Here is a 23,439-nt window from a genome sequence, read left to right on the forward strand (position 1 = left end):
TAGCATCCAAATTCAGCCTTCAAGCCTTCTAAAATGGGCCAAAAGTCTTCAGAAATCGTGCAGCACGTGTTTCATTAATGAAATCACGTGCAGGGTCTTGTGCGTACGCACAGATGTGTGCGTACACACACTTTGCTGAATTAGTTCTTGTGCGTATGCACAGGTACTTGTGCGCATGCAGACACACAAATTTCCTCTTGTGCGCACGCACACTTGCTTATGTGTGCTTTTCCTTGTTTTCTTCAAGTGTTCTCCCTTCTACATGCCTTCCTCCACTTTTGCTTCGCCAATCTTGCCAAAATGACCTGAAATCACTCACAACATATTATGGCATCGAATGACATAAAAGTGGAATTAAATTACTCAATTTAAGCACAAAAACGCATGTTTTTACATTTATATCCAAATTAGGGAGATAACACAAAGTATGCTATTTGAGTGCTTAAGTGTGAGTTTATGTGACGAAATCCATCCAAATCAAGCTAAAATATATCGAAAAATATGGGCTCATCAATAGCCCATGGGTAAGTCAAGTATAAATAGTGCCCAAGAAAAGTGGGATCACGGTGAGTCCTAATGAAAAAATGAATTAATCCCCACAAGAACAATTACCGGCTGAAGAATGTGTATTGATTATAGACGGCTCAAGCTACCTACAAGGAAATACCACTTTTCCTTATCATTCATTAATCAAATATTGGAGAGCCTTGCTGGCCATGCATTCTGCTGTTTCCTTGATGAGTATTCCGGGTACAACCAAAATGTGGTTGACCCCTTGATCAAGAAAAGACTGCTTTCACATGCCCCCTATAGAGTCTTCGCCTATCGAAGGATGCCCTTCAGTTTGTGTAACGCACTGGCCACTTTTCAAAGGTGTATGCTTTCTATCTTTTCTAATATGGTAGAAAAATTTATAGAAATATTTATGGATAATTTTTCTATATTTGGTGATATATTCAATACATGCTTGCACTACTTGCCATTAGTTTTGAAAAGATATCAAGAAACAAACCTAGCTTTAAACTGAGAAAAGTGTCATTTCATGGTCAGTGAAGGAATTTTTCTTAGACATCGGATCTCAATTGAAGACATAGAGGTCGACAAGGCGAAGGTAGAAGTAATTGAAAAATTACCACCACCAATGAATGTGATGGCAATTAGAAGTTTCTTGGGATATGCAGAGTTTTACAGGAGATTTATAAAAGATTTTTTAGAAAACCACTAAGTAGCTTGTTAATTAAAGAAGCTCCATTCGATTTCAACGAAGAATGCCTACATGCCTTTAAAACTTTTAAAGCCAAACTTGTGTGTACACCAATAATTACCCCTCCTGATTGGTCCATGCCCTTTGAATTGATGTGTGATGCTAGTGACTATACCATACGCACAGTCTCGGGGCAAAGAAAAGACAAGTTATTACACGTAATTTACTATGCAAGCCATGTTTTAAACGACACAAAGAAAAATTACACAACAACTGAAAAGAAACTATTGGCTATAGTATTTGCTTTTGATAAATTTATATCTTATTTAATAAGCTCAAAAGTAATAGTTTACAATGATCATTCTGCTCTTAAGTATCTCTTGTCTAAACAGGATGCCAAAGCAAGACTAATAAGATAGGTTTTACTACTTCAAGAATTTGATGTGGAAATTAGCAGAAAAGGAACAAAAAAGCCCAATGGCAGGTCATCTCTCCAGAATCCATCCTGCAGAAACTCAGGCACCACAAGTACCCCTTAAGGAGGAGTTTCCAGATGAATAACTCCTAGCCATCACGATTGTGCCTGGGTTTACTAACATGGCTAACTACAAGGCTAGGAGAATCCTTCCCAAGGAATTTAATTGGAATCAAAAGAAAAAATTAATTCATGATTCCCAGTACTTCGTATGGGATGACCCATACCTCTTCAAAAGGTGCTTTGACATTATCATATGGAGATGCATCCCTAAAAAAGAGATCTAAAAGGTACTTTGGCACTGCCACAGTTTAGACTAACGTGGTCACTTTATTGTAGAAAGGACGACGCCTAAAGTTCTTCAAAGCAGCTTCTATTGGCCCACCTTCTTAAATGTAAGAGATCCAAAAATTTATCTAGGAGGCATGAGATGCCACAAAATTTCATACTCGAAGTAGAATTATTTAATGTATGGGATTAATTTCATAGGGTCATTTCCTTCCTCAAATTCAAACCTCTACAAACTAATGGTCGTCGACTATGTATCTAAATGGGTGGAATATAACAACCTGAGTTTTTAAAAATTAAATAATGAGTTATTCATGATTTATTATATTTTTTGATAATTTTATTTAAAAAAATTATTTTTCTAAAAGTAATTAAATTAAATTTTATGATACTTTGAGTTTAAAATCCATTAGAATTTCTAACTAATTTCTATTATAATGAAATATTTTAAAAAAGATAAAAGAATTATTATTATTATTGTTGTTGTATTATCATTATTATATTATTATTTGGTTCAATTCAATTAGCCAAAAATATTAAGGGAGAAAAAAAAAAGAAAGCCAACGTGGCTTGAATTCATATATATATATATATATATATATATATATATAACCATGACACCAATTCACTTCTTATCATATTAATCATCATCATCTTCTTCATTTAGTTTTAATTTTCATAAGCGGTGAGAAGAAAGTGACAGAGAGTGAGAGAGAGGAAATTGTGAAACCCTCCAAGCTTCTGGCCTCGATTTCTTAAGCTCCGTAACTCTAGTAAAAAATCTAATCCGATAAAAGTGTTTATATTCTTCTCCTCTATATGTTGGCGTCATTTTTGTTCGATAGAAGTTGACGGTGACGTAGCTTCTCTTCCCCTTGAGTTTGGCCAATTGGAATTCTAAGAGGCACATATGCTTTCTGGTAGTTTTTTCTTCAGCAGCTCGATCAAAAAGCTTTTCCGAAATTTCTGTGGTTTTGATTTCATACAGAGGTAGGGTTTGATAATTTTATAATAATTAAATGTGAATTTGATAAGTGAATGTTGGTTTGATTGATTATTGTTGAGTTTGATTGAGTTTTATATTAAATTTGGTTGAATTATTGTTATTTTTGAGATTATGGTTTAGCCTTGGTGGATTCAGCCCAGAACCGAACTATTTTGAGTGAATTTTGGGGCTGCTTTATGTGAAAATACTGAAAAATATTGATGAGGTTTGATAGTCGAGAGATTAAATTAAAGTTACGAAGAATCGGTAACCGAAAAACTCGAGAACGGATTAAAACACAAGTAATATTTTAAAAGAAAAAGGTTAAGGGTTTTGGTTTTGGTATAAGAGGAAGATTAGTAATTAAATTTTATTTTTGAAGGGTAACATTGTATTTGTATATAAAAATCAAGGTAAAATTTGTAATTATGTAAGTTTTCGGGTATTTTGGATAATAAACAAAATACATGGGTAAAAATAGATCTTTTATAAGAGTTCAGGGCTATTTCTAGAAATATGAAATTAAATTAGTAAGTTTTCCTAAATATGAAATTAAAATTAGTAATTTTATAAAATACTGGGTTAAAAATTAAAATATTTAAAAGCTTAAAAAATATAACTTTAACAAGCAGGTTTTGATATAAAATAATAATGTTAATACTCTTTTATTATCAATACTAGCATTACTTGTATCAATATAATATATTAGTATTTTATTTAAAATATATTGTTTTATTTATGATATAATAAAAGGATAAGCAGAAAACTGTCATAAAAGCTTTAGAAAGATAAATCTAAATTAAGAATCTTTGATTCTCTTTTTATAAGACACTTAGTGGAAGGCGAGGGAATAATGTGAAGATAATTTATATTGTGGAATGATAAGAAAACAAAGGAAAGAAAGAATGAAAAGAAAATGAGATAAGCAAAGATATTGTTTGGCATTGAGAACGAGCTGAGATGATTGTTTACCTGTAAGATAGAGGTTGCTTACAGAGGTTATGGCACTGGAAGCCAAACTCAGACAAAGGTTGTTGAGTTAAGTCAGAATATAATTTAATAAATAACAGAGAATAAAAGAATTAAAAGAATAAAAGAAACTAAAGAACCTCTACCACAGGAGAGCAAAAAATATAAGAGAAAGGAATGTATTAATTAAAGGAATTTTTGCCACAGGAGAGCAGATAATAAAGATTAAAAGAATCTAACAAATCTCTGCCACAGGAGAGCAAAGCAAAGAAAAGAAAAGAATGTATTAACTGAAAGGATCTCTGCTACAGAAGAGCAGAGGCCAATGATAAAAAGACTTTAAAAGATTGTCTGCCACATGAGAGCAGATGAAACATGATTGTTGTTTGGGCCTTAGTGCCAAATGTATAGTGAGGATGCCCGCACACTGAGAACTGTTTTCCAGATGTAAGCATATTGAAATACATTTAAAAGTCACACTATATGCGGCCTGGACATAAGAGTTATATGCACACTGTATGCATTTGAAAAACCATATCTAGGACTTTTGCCCGGATAATATCGGAAGTGGGTAGGCAACTGACACATGAGCTCATGGCCTGCGCAGGACTACATATACATCATGCTTGTTTGCATATATCTCTGTGTTATGTAACTCAGTAATTGTGTGTGTATGTGTATCTTGACTTGTGATTTTCTCTGTATCTCTGGTTTGTTAAAGTTGTCTGTATTATGAGGTTTGTTGCTGTTGGCCATCTGTTGAAGATTGTAAGTATTATATTGTGGAATTCCTGGGTAGCAAATAATAAAAATGAACAAAACTATACACCCTGACCCTACTAAGAACTCCCCAATTCTTTCCCCCTGTTTCCACCCCCTTTCAGCTATAGATGCAAAAGTTTAGTGCGGAGCTACAAGAGCATAGAAGATTATGCTTACGAGTTGAGTTATTAGAATTTATTTTCCCATCATCGTTTATTGTTTTGATTTTTAAAGGGGTAGGGCTCATATTTAAAAATCTATTACTAAGTCTATGTATATAATGCTATGTGAATATATATATATATATATATATATATATATTTGTGACTAAATGGTTTAAAGTACAGACTCTTCATTTTCTTAATTAAAATTTTGATTCGTATCCATGAAGGCTCAATATTAAATAAAGTTAGTATTAAATAAAAAGGTTTAGAAGTAAGTAACGCCTGAGCTTTTAGTACGATCATGAGGTGCTAAAAGTTAGGGTGTTACATGGAAGCCATGCCATCACCCACTAATGTTCCTAAGGTTGTAATTGGTTTTCTGAAAAAGACAATCTTTAATAGATTTGGGATTCCAAGAACACTCATTAGTGATGGAGGATCCCTCTTCTGTAATAAACAACTTGATGCACTCCTTCAGAAATACAGAGTCAAACACAAGGTAGTAACTCTGTATCATTCACAAACTAACCGAGATGTGGAGATATCCAACGGAGAGCTGAAAAGAATCTTAGAAATCAATACCTCTTAGATGGACTAGTTCAAAAAGATCGATGATGCTCTGTGGGCCTATAGAACAAACATCAAGACACCAATCAGTATGTCACCTTATCAACTGGTGTATGGCAAGGCATGCCACTTACCTATTGAACTGGTGCATAGGGAATTCTAGGCAATCAAATTCTTGAATTTTGATACTATGGCCGCAGAGGAAAAAGGCTACTACAACACAATAAGCATGAGGAATTTAAAATTCGACCCTATGACAATGCCTAATTATACAAGAAAGAACAAAGAAGTGACATTACAAAAAGATCCTCCCAAAAGACTTTGAACTAGGCCAGATAGTTTTGCTATTTAATTCAAGATTAAGTTATTTCCTGGAAAGCTAAGATCAAGGTGGTCTGGGCCATACACAGTGAGTAAAACATCTTTATTCGGACACAATGAAGTCATAGAGGAAAATTCTAGAAGAAGGTTCGTGGTCAACAGACAAAGATTGAAATCATATCTTGAGGATGTAGACCAACGAAACACACCCCAACCGCCAACCTAAGAGGTTCAACGTCAAGCTAGTGACGATAAAGAAACGCTTGTTGGGAGGCAACCCAACCATGGTTAGTATTTCCTTTTTTGTTCTTTTTCTTTGTTTAAGAGGCCTTAGTCATCATCATCTTCTTCTTCCTCTTCTTTTGCATACGTATTTTTTTCTTTTCTCTTTTGATTTACGTAAAAAAAAATTTAATTTTTTAGGTTGAAGCCACCCGTTCAAAACACACGCTTGGCGTAAGGATAAGAAAGCTCCCAGTGGAGCATTGACAGGTGAAAAATTGCCGATTAAGAATTTACAATAAGAACAGCGTTGCAAGTACAGTTCTTAACCGATGAAAATTCTGCTTATCAATTTAGAAAGGGTTGTCACAAATTAAGAATAAAATACTGGGAGTAGAATTCCCAAGTCGTCTCCCAACGAGTTGACAAAAGAGTGCTATTTTATTGGTCAGGAATTTTTTTGAGAAATTTTAGAGTTGGAGAACAGGAAAATAAATTATTATAAATTAAAGCAATAAAAATTAACAAGAGTTTTTGTGTATTTGAAATAAAAAGCCTTGACTGGGAGAAGATTAATTGGAAGTTCTATCTTTATTGAAATTTTCCAAGTGTAATGATAATAGGTTGTTGTTCTACTTAGTTATCCTTTACCTGATAAAGGAAAGTCAAGTAATTAACCAACTCTGATTCTCAAGTCTTAATCCTCTCCTAAGGAAGGATTAGAGTTAGAAACTAGAGAGCCAGCCAACAACTTCCGATTTCCAATTACACTTGAGTATTCTAACTCAAGGGTCTCCTTTTAATCAACCCCCAAGTCAAGTTGGGAGTCTACTCCATTGACATGAATGCCATTTTCATAAACCATAAAAGGGATAGAAAAGAAGACATGGTAAATCTGAACAGGGTTAACGGGTGATTAAAAAGTAAAGGAATAAGAAAATAAACTAGAATAATGGAAACTTCAACGAAGGTAGTAACTCTTCTCAATATCCAAATCAAAAGCATAAAACTCTATAGCTATGAATGTGAAGAACCCTAGAGGAAGTAGTATTTTCTCCCCAAGATTCAAAAACTAAAAACTAAAAACTGTGTAAATGTGAATATGTGTTGAGTCTCTGCTTGTCCCCTGGCTCTAGTCTGTGTTTTTGGGCCGAAAACTGGGTCCAAACTCAGCCCAAAATTGCTCCCAGCGTTTTCTGCGATTTTTGCACGTGGCGCATGTCACGTATATGCGTCAGTCACGCATACGCGTCAATGGTCTTCTTTGCATGTCACGCGTACGTTTCAGGTACGTGCACGCATCGATGTGCGATCTCGCTTGTCACGCGTACGCGTCAGGTACACGCACGCGTCGCTGTGAAAATCTCCATATCACGCGCACGCATCAGGTACGCGCGCGCGTCGTTCCTCGCTGGTTATCTCCTTTGTTTCTTGTGTTCCTTCCATTTTTGCAAGCTTCCTCTCCATCCTTTAAGCCATTCTTACCTTATAAAGCCTGAAAACACTTAACACACAGATCATGGCATAAAATGGTATAAAGGAGAATTAAAAATACACAATTTAAAGGCTTAGGAAGCAAGTTTTCAACCATAGAACAAAATTGGGAAGGAATTGTAAAATCATGCAAGTTGTATGAATAAGTGTGCAAGGACTTGATAAAAACCACTCAAATTAGCACAAGATAAACCATAAAATAGTGGTTTATCAAACATGTAACACCCTATCACCCTAAGCCTTACCTCTAGCCGTAAAGCAAAGGATAACAAAGTGCCACGACAATTCTAAAGATCATACCATACTATATATATATAAAGAAGTAGTAATACTAGAAGCCCGATGAAGGAATAAAAGCTCAAAGTCACATAAAGCGGAATTACAAAAAGCGAAGCGTTCACACACGATAACTAAACGCATTGGCATGAAAAGATACAAAACATAATATATACATATATAAACTTATAGATACCTCCAAGATACACAAGGTAATAATTAAAGTAAACAAGATATATATATAAGTATGATATACAGAAAGAAAACTAGTCACAGCCTGCGAAGTTTAGGCAGACTAGTCAGGGAATACAACAGAGTTTTATAAAAGGTTTACTCCTATCTCTCGAAGTTCTAAACAAAAGCCTCTAAGGCAACAAAGTTATATTTATATAAAAGATGAGAGAATAACTACGACAAAATAATCCAAAATTCAAAAGATAGTAAAAGATCCTCCACTCTGTCACCATCCCGCAACTCAACGAGGTGGGTTACAACCTGCATCTAAAAAATAACAAAATATGGTATGAGAACCGGAGGTTCTTAGCATGGTAACAGTGTCCAATATGTAAGATATAAGGTTCCAGGATGCCAAAGGCAATCCTAGAACTTCACATCAATACAGTTATCTTCAAGCTTAACGAAATTATTAAATCAACTTAAACCATAAACAGGGTAATCTAACTTAAGAAATTTCTAACTAATACTAATCACCGATGTTTCACAGCCTTTACCATTCTATCCTCCGAGCGATCCCATCGCCACCGCCTACTTATCCTCCTCAGCACCAGACAAACACAAATAATACAAGCAAGTAAATCACAGGTAATATACATATACAGCATGTAAATCAGGAAGCAAATAAGCATGTTATACATTTAGGAGAGATATGCAAATAAGCAAAGCAATCAAAACACTTAGAAGATGCTTATGATGAATGCCTATCCTATTGGCTCGGGATATCACTTATCGGTTCAAAATGCCAACCCGACACATCCCTGGGATGTCGCCTTTCTACCACGACCAGGGATATAGTACCCTACTTGTAAGAACCGGGTTTTTTTCACGTAAAACTGTTTTAATAAAATAACTTTTAGTGCCCGGAATAAAATCAAAATTTAGAAATTTTAATTTGAAAATAAAAATATGAAATTTGATTTCAGTGAATTATTCTGAGTTGGAAAATATTTTTCTTTCAAAAAGTTTTTGTAAAAATGCATACTGGCGCTTAAGCTGGTAGTACCGGCTTTAGTCTGTCCAGTACTGCATATTTTGGAAAATAATATTTTAAAGATTGATTTATTGTTTTGAAAGGACAAAAATAATTTAGAATTGAAAACCGGGCACTAATCTTAAAGGTTTTGGCCCAAAGTGGGCCAAATGAGCTAAAAACGCTAACAGATTGGACCGGGCCCAAGGCCCAACATATATAAGCTTATTTAATGAGATTTTCAGCTCATTTCTTCCCCCAAATGAGAGAGAGCCGCGGTTTTGAGATGAGAGGAGAAGAGGGGAGTGGTTACTATTCACCTCCACCTTTCGGGATCCATAACTTGAGCTACGGAGCTCCGATTGACAAGCCGTTTGCGGCCACGCAAAATTGTCGTCGAGCTCTACGTTTCTATCTAAGAAAACTTGGTAAGAAGTCAAAGCTCAAGTCCCAATTTCGTGCCCTAGATTTCTGTGTTTTTGAGGTTATGGGTTTTGAGTAGATTTTGTGGTTTTGCTTATTTAGGTGATCTCTAGTAGCGGATAATTGTTGGATTTTACCCCTACTTTCATTGGATAAGGTAAGGAACCTCTTTATCCTTGTGGTTTGGTATAGTATGAGCTTTAGTTGTTCATGTGTGGTTATGTTGTATATATGAAGCTTGTTTTTGGAGTTGCTGGTGGCTTTTGGTTTGGCTTTGATGGTTTGGAGCTTGGTGGAAGCTTGATTGGAATCAAGTTTGGTGTCGGAGAATAGTGGGAATCGACCAAGGTATGGTTTCGGTTTTCTTTATGTAATATGTAATATTTATGGATACTTAGGCTAGTGACCCATAGGGTAGGATTGAATTAAATTGGTTGTTAGAATTGTTGTATGATGATGTATGACAATTTGATGATTTGGGTTGTTGATGAATTGAAATGTTGATGTTGATAGCATGGTATTGAGGATTGAGATTGAAATTGATTATGATGATTATTGGAAATGGTGGAATGGAATTTGATTAATGTGTTGATTAAAAAAAATGAATGTATTGTTATGTATTTGATAATGAAAATTGATGAATGTGGTTGGTGGAAGAATGATTATAGTGTTATATATTTGATATTTGAGATTGAGGATATTGAAGGGTGAATGAAAAATTTGGTATGAATGGTAGGTTGTGACACAAAGAGTGAGTTATGAGGTAGATTGGAGTTGGTATGGTTTTGGTCAGATTTTTGGTTGAAATGTTTTGAAAGTTGAGATTTGGCAAAATTCTGCATAATCTATTTTCTGGCAGTAGTTTTGGATGCTTTTTGGCAATGATCTAACCCTCACAATTGAATGGGATTAATTTTTCTAGAATCTTTGTCATGTGAAGAAAAATCCTGGAAAATTTATTTAAAGTTTAACGGTTGGATTAGGAGATATAAATTTTTGAAATTTGTTACTTTAAAACGGATTTTCTGCTGCTACATAATCAAACCAGCAACTTTCCAAGCCTCTGTCTCCCAATCCTGACCATAATTTTGAGTGGGACCAAAAGTACATTGAGACATAGACTATTTTCTTATTTGTGTCAAAATTTCAGACTATTATAAATTTTGTGGAAGGAGTTGTGCTCGTTTTAAAAATAGAGCTCTTAGCTATTTTGATAGCAAAACTAGTTTTTGAAAGTAAACTTGTAATCAGTATAACTCTCTTGAGAAAAATAATTTTTCTATGAGACTTTGACTGATTTAAAGCTCTATGGGCCTCGTTTATTTCTAGAAAATATCAGATACATCGAATGAAAATATGATTTTTGGTGGATTTTCTAAGAACAGGATAGCTTGCTGTCTTGGTGCAGAGATTTCAAACTTAAAATCAGTTTTTGTAAGAGAAATGGTTTTCCTTTTTTTATTGTATTCAACTAAACTATTTCCACTGGATTAAATCTATAGGATACTTCCGTTTTGAGTCTAGAGACAGATAATTAGGCTTGTAAGCTTCTGTGACACCATTTTAAGACTTTTGGGCTTAATTTCGGGTCTTAGAACATGAGAAAGGTCCTAGGTAATTTACTTGGTATTATTTTGAAAAATTAGAGAACGGAGGCTTAGGTTTCTGGTGTACTGAGGATGGGTATGGTAGATGAGAAAGGAGGATGGTATTGGAATTGGGGAAAACTTATGAACTATTGAGTTGGAATGGAAAATATGAATTGAGGATGGTTGATATGAGTCGAGGACTCGAAGAGAAATGATGATCTTGATGAATATTGAGAATTGATAACTGAAAGTGATTTGAGTTGAGGAATGGTAATGTCTGGTGATGATTTGATGATGAGGAAATGATTGGATTATATGAAAGTGTGCGGAGCCTATATCTTCGGCGTAGCAGATTGTTCTGCTGCATGACTAGTTGTTGTTGAGAGTGTGCGAAGCCTATATCTCCAGCGTGCCAGATGTTTCTGTCGCATGACTTGTTGAATGTTGAGAGTGTGCGGGGCCTATATCCCTGGTGTAGTAGACTCCCTACTACATGAGTGTGCAAGGCACTATATCTCTGGCGTAGCAGAAGAGCTGCTACATGAGTGTGCAGGGCACTATATCCCTGGCGTGGCAGAAAAGTCTACATCCAGGAGGATGTGTCGGGTTGGCATTTATGGACCAACAAGTGATATCACGAGCCAATAAGATAGACATTCATCATATGCATCTTCTATATGCTTGTTTGCTTTGATTACTTGAGTTTGCGTAACTGTATAACCTGCCTACTTGCTTCTTGAATTACTTGCTATAAATGAATATTATTTGTGTTTTACTTGCTTGCATTTATCTTGTGTTTGTCTGGTGCTGAAGAAGTTAGGTAGGTGGTAGCGATGGGATCGCACGGAGGTTAGGTTGGCGAAGGCTGTGGGATACAGCGGTGTGATTAGTATTAGTTAGAATTCCCCTAAGTTTATATAACCCGGTTTATGGTTTAAGTTTCTTATGTATTTATTTTATTTTGTTAAGCTTGAATATCCGTATGTGATGTGAAGTTATAAGATTGCCTTCGGCATCCCGGAGCCTTACATCTTACATCATTGGGCACTATTACCATACTGAGAACCTTCGGTTCTCATTCCATACTTTGTTGTTATTTTTCAGATGTAGGTCGTAATCTACTTCGGTGAGATTGCGAATATGGTGACAGAGCGGAGTATGGTTCGTTCCTTATTTATTTCTGTTTTACTTTCGTCATAGTATTCTCTCACCTTTTGTATATCTATCTTTATGGCCTTAGAGGATTATTTGAGAGATAGGTTGTATAAGCTGTTTTAATTCTAAAGCTCTATATCTTTCTATTTGTAACTAGTCAGCTTAAACTCCGCAAGCTATGGCTAGTTCTCTATTATTATTATATTCTTATATTTATATATATTTTATTCTCTTATACTTATACCTTGTATCTTATGCATTAGCTTCGTGTGAACATTTCGCGCTTTTGTAAATCTGTCTTTGAGCTTGATCCTTCATCGGGCTCCTAGAATATATTATTTCTTTCTATATATAAATATGTATAAGCCTTAGGACTTTCGTAACCTCTGATTAACCTTTGCTTTACAGCTAGAGATAAGGCTTAGGGTAATTGGGGTGTTATATTTAGTGGTATCAGAGCGGTTCGTCCTCGTGGTCCTGAGGGATGGACCGATTGTGCTTCGTTGCACACTCTGGGTCATTTTTTCTTTCATGCTATTTAGGTTATCTACTTGATTTCTCATAGCATGCTTATTTGTGAGTGCCTTTTTGGATAATTGAAGCACTAGACTTTTGATATTGAGATTGATCACCTTGATATCGATTGTTTGGTGTAGAAAGGAAGCCCAAATAGGCAACTCGCGGACGAGGTCGATCACGTTAACGGAAAGATAGTGAGGAAGACTAACCTAGCCTATGGGTTACGAGCTCAACATGTCCCGGAAAACCAGTTCACGGAGTTGCGTAGTATCAGTTGATGGGTGAGGCTCAACACTGGTGGCAAGAGAAGTGCCGGTTGTTTCTTTTGCGGTTTTTACTTAAGGTTTTCAATTTCTAAACGGTATTGTTTAGAATTCTTGTTGAAAAAGTTTTAAAGCTTAAAATAATTTTGAAAATTTGGTTTGAAATAATTTGTTTCAAAATTCTTGGTTTGAATGATAGCGTTTAAAAATAAAAGTGAGTTCTATGATTTTAACAACTTGTGATTTTGGCTTGTAATTGAACTAATCAGAAAGGATTCAATTTGAGAGGTTCTGATTTAAGGATTTTAATGAATTTAGAAGAATCATGCTTTAAAGTGATTGATTTACAAATAAATGATTTTTGACTCTTTTGAGAAAGTTTTAACAATGAACTCGTTCATATTGAACTTATTTTAAAGGTTTTGAAAAGTATTACAAAAATCGATTTTTGGCTTAAAGGATAAATTCTGGATTCTTAATGACGATAATCAGAGTGACGCAGCAGAAGGAGAGAGGGGAGATCGACACAGTAGGGCGCTTCGAGGAGGATATATCGCGTGATTCGATTTTCGAGGACGAAAATCTTTTTAAGGAGGGGAGGATGTAAGAACAGGGTTTTTTCACGTAAAACCGTTTTAATAAAATAATTTTTAGTACCCAGAATAGATTCAAAATTTAGAAGTTTTAATTTGAAAATAAAAATGTGAAATTTAATTTCAGTGAATTATTCTGAGTTGGAAAATGTTTTTCTTTCGAAAAGTTTTTGTAAAAATGCATACTGGCACTTAAGCTGGCAGTACCGACTTTAGTGTGTCCAGTACCGCATATTTTGGAAAATAATATTTTGAAGATTGATTTATTGTTTTGAAAGGACAAAAAATAATTTAGAATTGAAAACCGGGCACTAATCTTAAAGGTTTTGGCCCAAAGTGGGCCAAACAGGCTAAAAACGCTAACGGGTTGGACCGAGCCCAAACCAGGCCCAAGGCCCAACATATATAAACTCATTTAATGAGCTTTTCAGCTCATTTCTTCCCCCAAATGAGAGAGAGCCGCGGTTTTGAGATGAGAGGAGAAGAGGGGAGTGGTTACTATTCACCTCCACCTTCGGGGAGCCATAACTTGAGCTACGGAGCTCCGATTGACGAGCCGTTTGCGGCCACGCAAAGCTCTTGTCAAGCACTACGTTTTTATCCAGCAGATCTGGTAAGAACTTGAAGCTCTGGTCCTAGTTTCGTGCCCTATATTTCTGCATTTTTGAGGTTATAGATTTTGCATAGATTTTATGGTTTTGCTTGTTTAGGTGATCTCTAGTAGCGGGCAATTGTTGGATTTTACCCCTACTCTCGTTGGATAAGGTAAGGAACCTCTTTATCCTTGTGGTTTGGTATAGTATGAGCTTTAGTTGTTGATGTGTGGTTATGTTATATGTATGAAGCTTGTTTTTGGAGTTGGTGGTGGCTTTTGGTTTAGCTTTGATGGTTTAGAGCTTGGTGGAAGCTTGATTGGAATCAGGTTTGGTGTCGGAGCATAGTGAGAATCGGCCAAGGTATGGTTTTGGTTTTCTTTATGTAATATGTAATGTTTATGGACATTTAGGCTAGTGACCCATAGGATCGGATTGAATTAAATTGGTTGTTAGAATTGTTGGATGATGATGTATGACGATTTGATGATTTGGGTTGTTGATGAATTGAAATGTTGATGTTGATAGTATGGTATTGAGGATTGAGATTGAAATTGATTATGATGATTGTTGGAAATGGTGGAATGGAATTTGATTAATGTGTTGATTAAAAAAAGAAAAATGAATGTATTGTTATGTATTTGATAATGGAAATTGATGAATGTGGTTGGTGGAGGAATTATTATAGCGTTATATATTTAATATTTGAGGTTAAGAATATTGAATGGTGAATGAAAAATTTGGTATGAATGGTAGGTTGTGACACAGAGTGAGTTATGAGATAAATTGGAGTTGGTATGGTTTTGGTATGATTTTTGGTTGAAATATTTTGAAAGTTGAGATTTGGCAAATCTATGCATAATCTATTTTCTGGCAGCAGCTTTGGACACTTTTTGGGAACGATCACAATTGAATGGGATTAATTTTTCTCGAATCGTTGTGATGTGTAGAAAAATCCTGGAAATTTTGGTTAAATTTTAACGGTTGGATTAGGCGATATAAATTTTTTAAGTTTGTTATCTTAAAACTGATTTTCCGCTACTATGAAATCAAACCAGCAACTTTCCAAGCCTATATCTCCCAATCTTGACCATAATTTGTAATGGGACCAAAAGGACATTGAGACTTGGACTATTTTCTTGTTTGTGTCAAAATTTTAGACTATTATAAATTTTGTGGAAGGAGTTGTGCTCATTTTAAAAACAGGACTCTTAGCTATTTTGACAGCAAAACTAGTTTTTGAAAGTAAATGTGTAATCAGTATAACTCTCTCCAAAAAAAATAATTTTTCTATGAGACTTTGACTGATTTAAAGCTCTATGAGTATAGTTTATTTCTGAAAAATTTCAGATACATCAAATGAAATTATGATTTTTGGTGGATTTTCTAAGAACAGGGTAGCTTGCTGTCTTGGTGCAGAGATTTCAAACTTAAAATAAGTTTTTGCAAGAGAAATGGTTTTCCTTTTTTTTATTGTATTCAACTAAACTATTTCAACTGGGTTTGAATCTATAAGATACTTCCATTTTGAGTCTAGAGACAGAGAATTAGGCTTGTAAGCTTCTATGACACTATTTTAATACTTTTGGGCTTAATTTTGGGTCTTAGAACATGGGAAAGGTCCTAGGTAATTTACTTGGTATTATTTTGAAAAATTAGAGAACGGGGGCTTAGGTTTCTGGTTTACAGAGGATGGGTATGGTAGATGAGAAAGGAAGATGGTATTTGAATTGGGGAAAACTGATGAACTATTGATTTCGAATGAAAAATATGAATTGAGGATGGTTGAGATGAGTCGAGGACTCGAATAGAAATGATGATCTTGATGAATATTGAGAATTGATAACTGAAAGTGATTTGAGATGAGGAATGGTAATGTCTGGTGATGATTTGATGATGAGAAAATGATTGGATTATATGAGAGTGAGCGGAGCCTATATCTTCGGCGTAGCAGATTATTCTGCTGCATCAATAGTTGTTATTGAGAGTGTGCAGAGCCTATATCTCCGGCGTGGTAGATGTTTCTGTCGCATGACTTGTTGAATGTTGAGAGTGTGCGGGGCGTATATCCCCAGCGTGGCAGATTGTTCTTCTGCATGATTTATTGTGGTTGGTTCCTTTTCTGCTGCAGGAAGTGTGCGTAGCCTATATCCCTGGCATAGTAGACTCCCTACTACATGAGTGTACTGGGCACTATATCTCTGGCATAGCAGAAGAGCTGCTGCATGAGTGTGCAGGGCACTATATCCCTGGCGTGGCAGAAAAGTCTACATCCAGGAGGATGTGTCGGGTTGACATTTACGGACCGACAAGTGATATCACGAGCCAATAGGATAGAAATTCATCATATGCATCTTCTATATGCTTGTTTGCTTTGATTACTTGAGTTTGCCTAACTGTATAACATGCCTACTTGCTTCTTGAATTACTTGCTATAAATGAATACTATCTGTGTTTTACTTGCTTGCATTTATCTTGTGTTTGTCTGGTGCTGAAGAGGTTAGGTAGGTGGTAGCGATGGGATCGCACGGAGGTTAGGTTGGCGAAGGCTGTGGGATACAGCGGTGTGATTAGTATTAGTTAGAATTCCCCTAAGTTTAGATAACCCGGTTTATGGTTTATGTTTCTTATGTATTTATTTTATTTCGTTAAGCTTGAATATCCGTATGTGATGTGAAGTTCTAGGATTGCCTTCGGCGTCCCGGAGCCTTACATCTTACATCATTGGGCACTATTACCATACTGAGAACCTCCGGTTCTCATTCCATACTTTGTTGTTATTTTTCAGATGCAAGTCGTAATCTACTTCGGTGAGATTGCGGATATGGTGACAGAGCGGAGTATGGTTCATTCCTTGTTTATTTCTGTTTTACTTTCGTCATAGTATTCTCTCACCTTTTGTATATTTATCTTTATGGCCTTAGAGGCTTATTTGAGAGATAGGTTGTATAAGTTGTTTTAATTCTAAAGCTCTGTATCTTTCTATTTGTAACTAGTCGGCTTAAACTCCGCAAGCTGCGGCTAGTTCTCTATGATTACTATATTCTTATATTTATATATATTTTATTCTCTTATACTTATACCTTGTATCTTATGCGTTAGCTTCGTGTGTACGTTTTGCGCTTTGTAAATCTGTTTTTGAGCTTAATCCTTCCCCGGGCTCCTAGAATATATTATTTCTTTCTATATATAAATATGTATAAGCCTTAAGATTGTCATAACCTCTGATTAACCTTTGCTTTACAGCTAGAGGTAAGGCTTAGGATAATTGGGTTGTTACACTGCTCACTCTTTCTTACGCCCCGAGAGTTATAGTTTCTGGCACACTCTTTCGGGTAGTAGTGTCAGAGTTCACTCTGGTGGCAGAGAAGGTTATGCGAGCGGGAGACTGCCTTAGTCCTCGCTTCTCAATATAGGCGGGATACTGCCTCGGCCCCTACACCAACACCGCTCCCTCGACAAGCTGGAGACTACCACAGCACTTATCCGAGGCACATAGCAATTTACCAATTCAATGCATATCACGTGAGCGGGAGACTGCCACAACCCTCACATCCGAATGTAGGCGGGAGACTGCCACACCCCCCTACGACGAAGAACAATGCATATCACAATTGTATACTCAATCTCATAGATCACTGCTCATAGCACAATCCGCTTATACTCATCTTATTAGCCATAATCATTCATGTTTTTCAAGTCATGGTCACCTCAACACTCTGCCCACACACTCCAGCTATTCCATCCATAGAACTTTCCAAGCCTAAATCACCGCCATTTAAACTTATAACAGAAATTTATCAATTTCATTTACTTACTCATCTCTAATACTCTTAGGGCCTAATTACTAGATAGAAATATTAAACGGTAATTAAAGAAGTTTAGAAAGCTAGAGAATCCTTGAAAAAGTAAAGAAAATAATTTTTCAGCAAAACAAGGGTCTCGCGTAAGCGAACCCCTGTCCCGTGTACGCATGCCCTGAAATTGGACCATCCCACGTATGCATCGCAGCCACGTACGCAGAGGTGCTGGACAGAAGCCATTACCCGTGTATGCGTGTGCCGCGTACACGAGCATTAGCAAACTTGGAAAAATCTTAAAGCTGCAGAATTTTAAAGCTAATTTCCTCTATAGAACTCTGCTTTCCTCAAACTTTATATCATTTTAAAGCTCTTTAAATCATATACAATTTAAAACAAAATCCAATCAATTCCAGAAACATTAGGCTCAAGTTATAATCTGCCAAATTTCACCAAGAATCATGTTTTACAGAAAAATATCAAAGTTCTTTAGTTTTTGAATTCCAAAACCAAACCAAACCGAAACCTACTCATTTTCATTACAAAATACTACCACATACTAGACTTTACCATTCCATTGCACTTCAATCAATTCAACACCTATTTCACTCAAATTTTCCACTTTCTTTCACCATAATTCAACAAAAATCAACAATTCAAAAATCAAGATCCCAACCTTAACAATTTTACATAATTTAACTCTTCATAAACATCATTCACCACCATTCAATATTAGCACCAACCATAAAATTCAAAACCCAATATCATCATCAATATTTATCATCAAACATTAACACTCACCATCAAAATTCATCAAGTTCAACATAATCATCATTAATCATCATACATTATCAACAATCCAAACCTATCTTATGGTCCACTAACCTAAGGTTCCGAAACATTACATATTACATAGAAAAAACCTAAACCATACCTTGGCCGATTTCTAATATGAACAAATTCACCAAGTTGAGTCCTCAAACAAGCTCAACAATGCCTAGCCACCAAAGATCAACTCCAAGTGCACCAATTCCCCAATTCAATTCCAACCAACAAGAATTTCCAACCTAAACCATATAAATTACCAAAATCAAAAACTAGGGTTCACAAATATAACAAATCACAAGGGTATAGAGCTTTCTTACCTTACCCACTGTGAATTGGCACAAAACCCAATAGAATTTAAGTGCTAAACTGTACCTAAACGCCCGAAATCACAAAAATCACTCAACAACTATAGCCAAATTTTCGAAATTCTTAAGGGCTGAAAACTGGATAGGAATTTTCGAAAAGGCTTACCATAATACTTAGCTAGAAGTGACAGGCTCGACGAGATCTTTGCGTAGCCACAAACGAGATACAAATCGGAGTACCGTAACTCAAGTTATAAGCAAAAGAGTGAGGAAGTGAATAGTATTTCTTCTTCTTCCTCTCTCTCAACTTTCAGCTGCTATGGATTATGTTCTGTAGATAATGAGGCTGAAATGGCCTCATTTAAGTATATAAATATGTTAGGCTTGGGCCCAACTTGGACCCGGTCCAACCCGTTAGCATTTTTGGCTCGTTTAGCCTAGTTTTGGGCCAAATTTTTAGAATTAGGGTCTGATTTTCAACTTTAATTATTTTCCTAAGTTTTTCTACAATTTTTATTGCTCTCACACAGCACTAGATAGACTTAAGTCGGTACTGCCGGCTAATTTATCGGTACGCATTTTTACACATATTTCAGCAGAAAAATACTTTTTTCCACTCAAAAAAATTTACTGAATCCGAATTTCAACTTTATATTTTCAAAATAATATTTCTATATTTTTGAACCTATTCCGAATAATTAAATTGTTATTTTATTCAAATTAATTAATTTATTATTTTATCATAAAATCCGATTCTTATAAAGCACACATCCAAGGACGTCCGGCGTCCTTAATTGATGTCAGGCACATCAAGGTTTTTAGGGTTTATCTTATTCTTTTCATCCATATATGCTTCTTTCTATCATTTACACTTGTTATTAAAATTTTGTGAATCTCTAAGTTTGGTGTAAACACTTAAGTTTCGTGGCACAAGAAGCAGTGTTGATGACTAAATAAACTTGGGTAAGATCAGAATATGATGAATCCTTGCTATTGGTGATTAGTTATTTCTATTTTTTTTCCTTTGTTCTTGTTCATTCTTTCTATTTTAAGCTTTCTTTTCGTTGTTCTTCTTGTTTATTTGCTTCTTTGTTTATCCTTTTCCTTGCATGCATAGCATATCATATCCTGCTCATTCTATCTCTCTTTCTTTAAAATCTTAAAACTTAAATACTTGTTCTTCCAGTAACTATTTCTAATGGAGGAAATCTTAATGAAAGAAATCAAATCATAAAGATCAAAACAAAAGTGGAGGTGCTTAAGAATATGCAATTGCAGTTGAAGAATCTGAAATGGTTGAATCGTGAGGAAATAAAAAAGAATCTTCAAGAACAAAAATTTAAAGAAGTATTATCAAGATTCAACCATCAATTCCTTGAAGCAATTACAAAAAAAAAAGCCTCGAAAGATCAAAGAAATCGAAAGTTATAAGGCTCTGAGAACCGACGATTGGAGGTCCAGTTATATGCCAATGATGTTTCTATTTTAAGGATAGACTTAGGCTAGTAAATCCGAGGGGTGCTTTATCACCCGATAACATGGTCCAACTGGACCAGGATTACGATTGAAAGTTCGCTCAAAGAGTTGCCTTAAGACAAAACATTAAGAAGTCCAAAGAGACTCTGGGCATCGATGTTTGGATCAAAACCCTAATTATGTGCTTGTGGTGTGATTGTGTCAAGTAGAGGCTTGGATAGTTAGATCCAAGGAGTGCTTTATCACCCGATAACGTGGACCAACTAGCCCAGGATTATCGATTAAAAGTCCATTAAGAGTTGCCTTGTGACAAAATACTAAGAGTCAAAAGCCGCAAAGATCTTTTCCCTAATTCGAATAAGAAGTAATTGCTTTCAAGTCATACAAATTCAACAAGATTCTCAAAATATAATCCAAATTTAAGTTTTCAAATTTCCTAAATATTGAAGGATAAGAGAAGCCGAATGTAACCACAAGAATTATTATAAATCCCACTTTTGTTTCCAAACTTAAAATATTTTCAATTCTTTTTCACTAAGCTAAACTCCGTTTATCTTTATTTTTTCTTGAGGACAAGCAACATTTTAAGTTTGGTGTTGTGACAAAACGTCATGTTAAGCAATTTTTAGGATTCTTTTTCATTCATTTTCTTATGTTTTAATCTAATTTCTTATGTTTCCTAATAAAATTCCATAAATAATCAAATACTTGGAGTTAGAAAAGTGTTGTTGTATTTTTAGGACTTTTTATACTCAAAACAAGCAAGAATTAAAGCTTTTTTATAAGAAAAACACAAGTACAGCAAAAGCGTGGCTTAAAGAACACAAGTGTGCCCTAAGAAAAAGCAAAATGAAGCCAAAACGGCACGTAGCAGGTACACCCAGCAGCCAAGCCCACACGCCCGACGGCCATGCCATACGCTTTTTGGACCTCCAGCTATGCCTCAAACATTGGCCAAGAAAGATGCATAGTTGGAGCCAAAGTTGGACCTCCAACTATGCCTCAAACTACTCCCATGGTGCAACTTTGGGGTAGAGAGGTGCCAACGTTGGAGGAAACGTTGGTGGTCCAATGTTACCCCCAACGTGCTTGATTTTCAAAAATTGGAATTGGAAAAAGTTGCTACAACACGCACGTGTGGTCGACACGTACGCGTGCTCGTGAAAAATTACAATCCACGCGTACGCATGGGTGACGCGCACGTGTGACAACGCCAATATTGGAGGGAGCGTTGCCAAGCCAACGTTGAGTCCAACATCTACGACAAAGGTTTTAGAAAATTTAACTGTGACGCGTACGCGTCGATGACGCGTACGCGTGAGAGGCAAATTTTAGTAGTTTGATGTGTATGCGTGGGCGATGCGCACGCGTGACTACGCGAACGTTGGTGCACCAATGTTGAGTCAAATGTTGCTAGTAATGCCCAGAATTCATTTTTTCAAGTAACGTTTGACTCAACATTTTTATACAAACGTTGCTCACCAACGTTGAGGCCAATTCCATTCCAAAATGCACCCATGCAGAGTATGAACTTTAGTGCTAAATGTCCCTCATCAACGAGTCATCCTAATTGCTTCAATCAAGACCAAGGCCCACATCTAAGTACAATGAAGACTTAATTGAAGGAGAGTATAAATAGAGGAGTCTTTGAAGATTGTAGGGAGCTTTTGGGAGGCCCTGAGGGGGGCTCTAGGAGTTCAGAACTCTGACTCCATTTGTTCTGCATTTTTCCTTTAGTTTTTATTTGTACTTTCTTTACTTTTTCTGCATTTTTTTCTTTGGAATTTGAATTAAGCTATGAACAACCAAATCCCTCTTCATTGGGTTAGGGAGCTCTATTGTAATTCAATGGATCAATAATAGTTTTCATTCTTCTTCTTCTTTATTTTCTCTTGATTTTGCTAGAAACTTTTCAATCTTAATTCAATTGAATAGTTGTCTCGAGAGAGAAGCTATTCATAATTGGATTTCATCTGATCCTTGAGAGAGGAATGAGGAAATCGTGCTAGAAATGCTTTCTCACATTGGATTAGATTGGGGGTTGGATGGATATAGTGACATGTAATCCTACCAATACTTTGATCTATGAATGTGTGTGGTATAATCAGTGACCAAACTTCATATCTTCCCATGAGCAATTAAATTAAGACATTGGGCAATTGTTCAAGCTTAGAGAGATTGGTGAGCCAAGACATTGGGATCCAATCACCTAAGATTGCCAAGTAAGATCAATGAATGCATTGATTGAGGAAGAGATGAAAATGATTTGATCCAGAAAATGCAATATCTCCTAAGCCCAATGAATCCCCAACTCTGATCTCACCCACTCTCTTACATTCAACTGTTTACTTTTATACTTAATCACCCCATTCCCATTTATTTTCTTGGAATTTCCTTCTTGATATTTACATTCTGCCATTTAGTTTCTGTCATTTACATTCCTTGCTATTTACTTTTCCTGCCATTTAATTTTTTGCACTTTCAAATTCAAATATGCTTAGTTCAACTAGAACACTCCTCTAATTAAAGTTTCTCAACCAATCAATCCCTGTGGAATTTGACCTCACTCTATTGTGAGTTTTTACTTGACGATAATTCGGTGCACTTCCCAGTGGAAATTTGTTGAGAGACAGATTTTCGTGCATCAATAGCCGGCAGCCAATCTAAATGCTTAGCGGCCCTGCCTTCTCCTTTCATCACCTCGCGTCCCTCTAGTTTCCAAGTCACATGCCTATCATGTGTTCTCTCTGGGAGGTACATTTGGGCTTACGCCCAAATTCCTTTAGAACAAGCTTGGTGTAAAGATAATTTCAACTCTCAAGATGCAATAATTAAGGCCCAAACTTAATTATCCACATCATTAGAAGCACTTAATCACATCTAAAACATTCAAGAATCTATAATATTAGTTATAGATTCTTTCTAGAAACATAAAAGATTTGATTGTTAGGTTTTGATTTG

The sequence above is a fragment of the Arachis hypogaea genome, chromosome 16 (genome assembly GCF_003086295.3).
Source record: "Arachis hypogaea cultivar Tifrunner chromosome 16, arahy.Tifrunner.gnm2.J5K5, whole genome shotgun sequence".
NCBI lineage: Eukaryota > Viridiplantae > Streptophyta > Magnoliopsida > Fabales > Fabaceae > Arachis > Arachis hypogaea.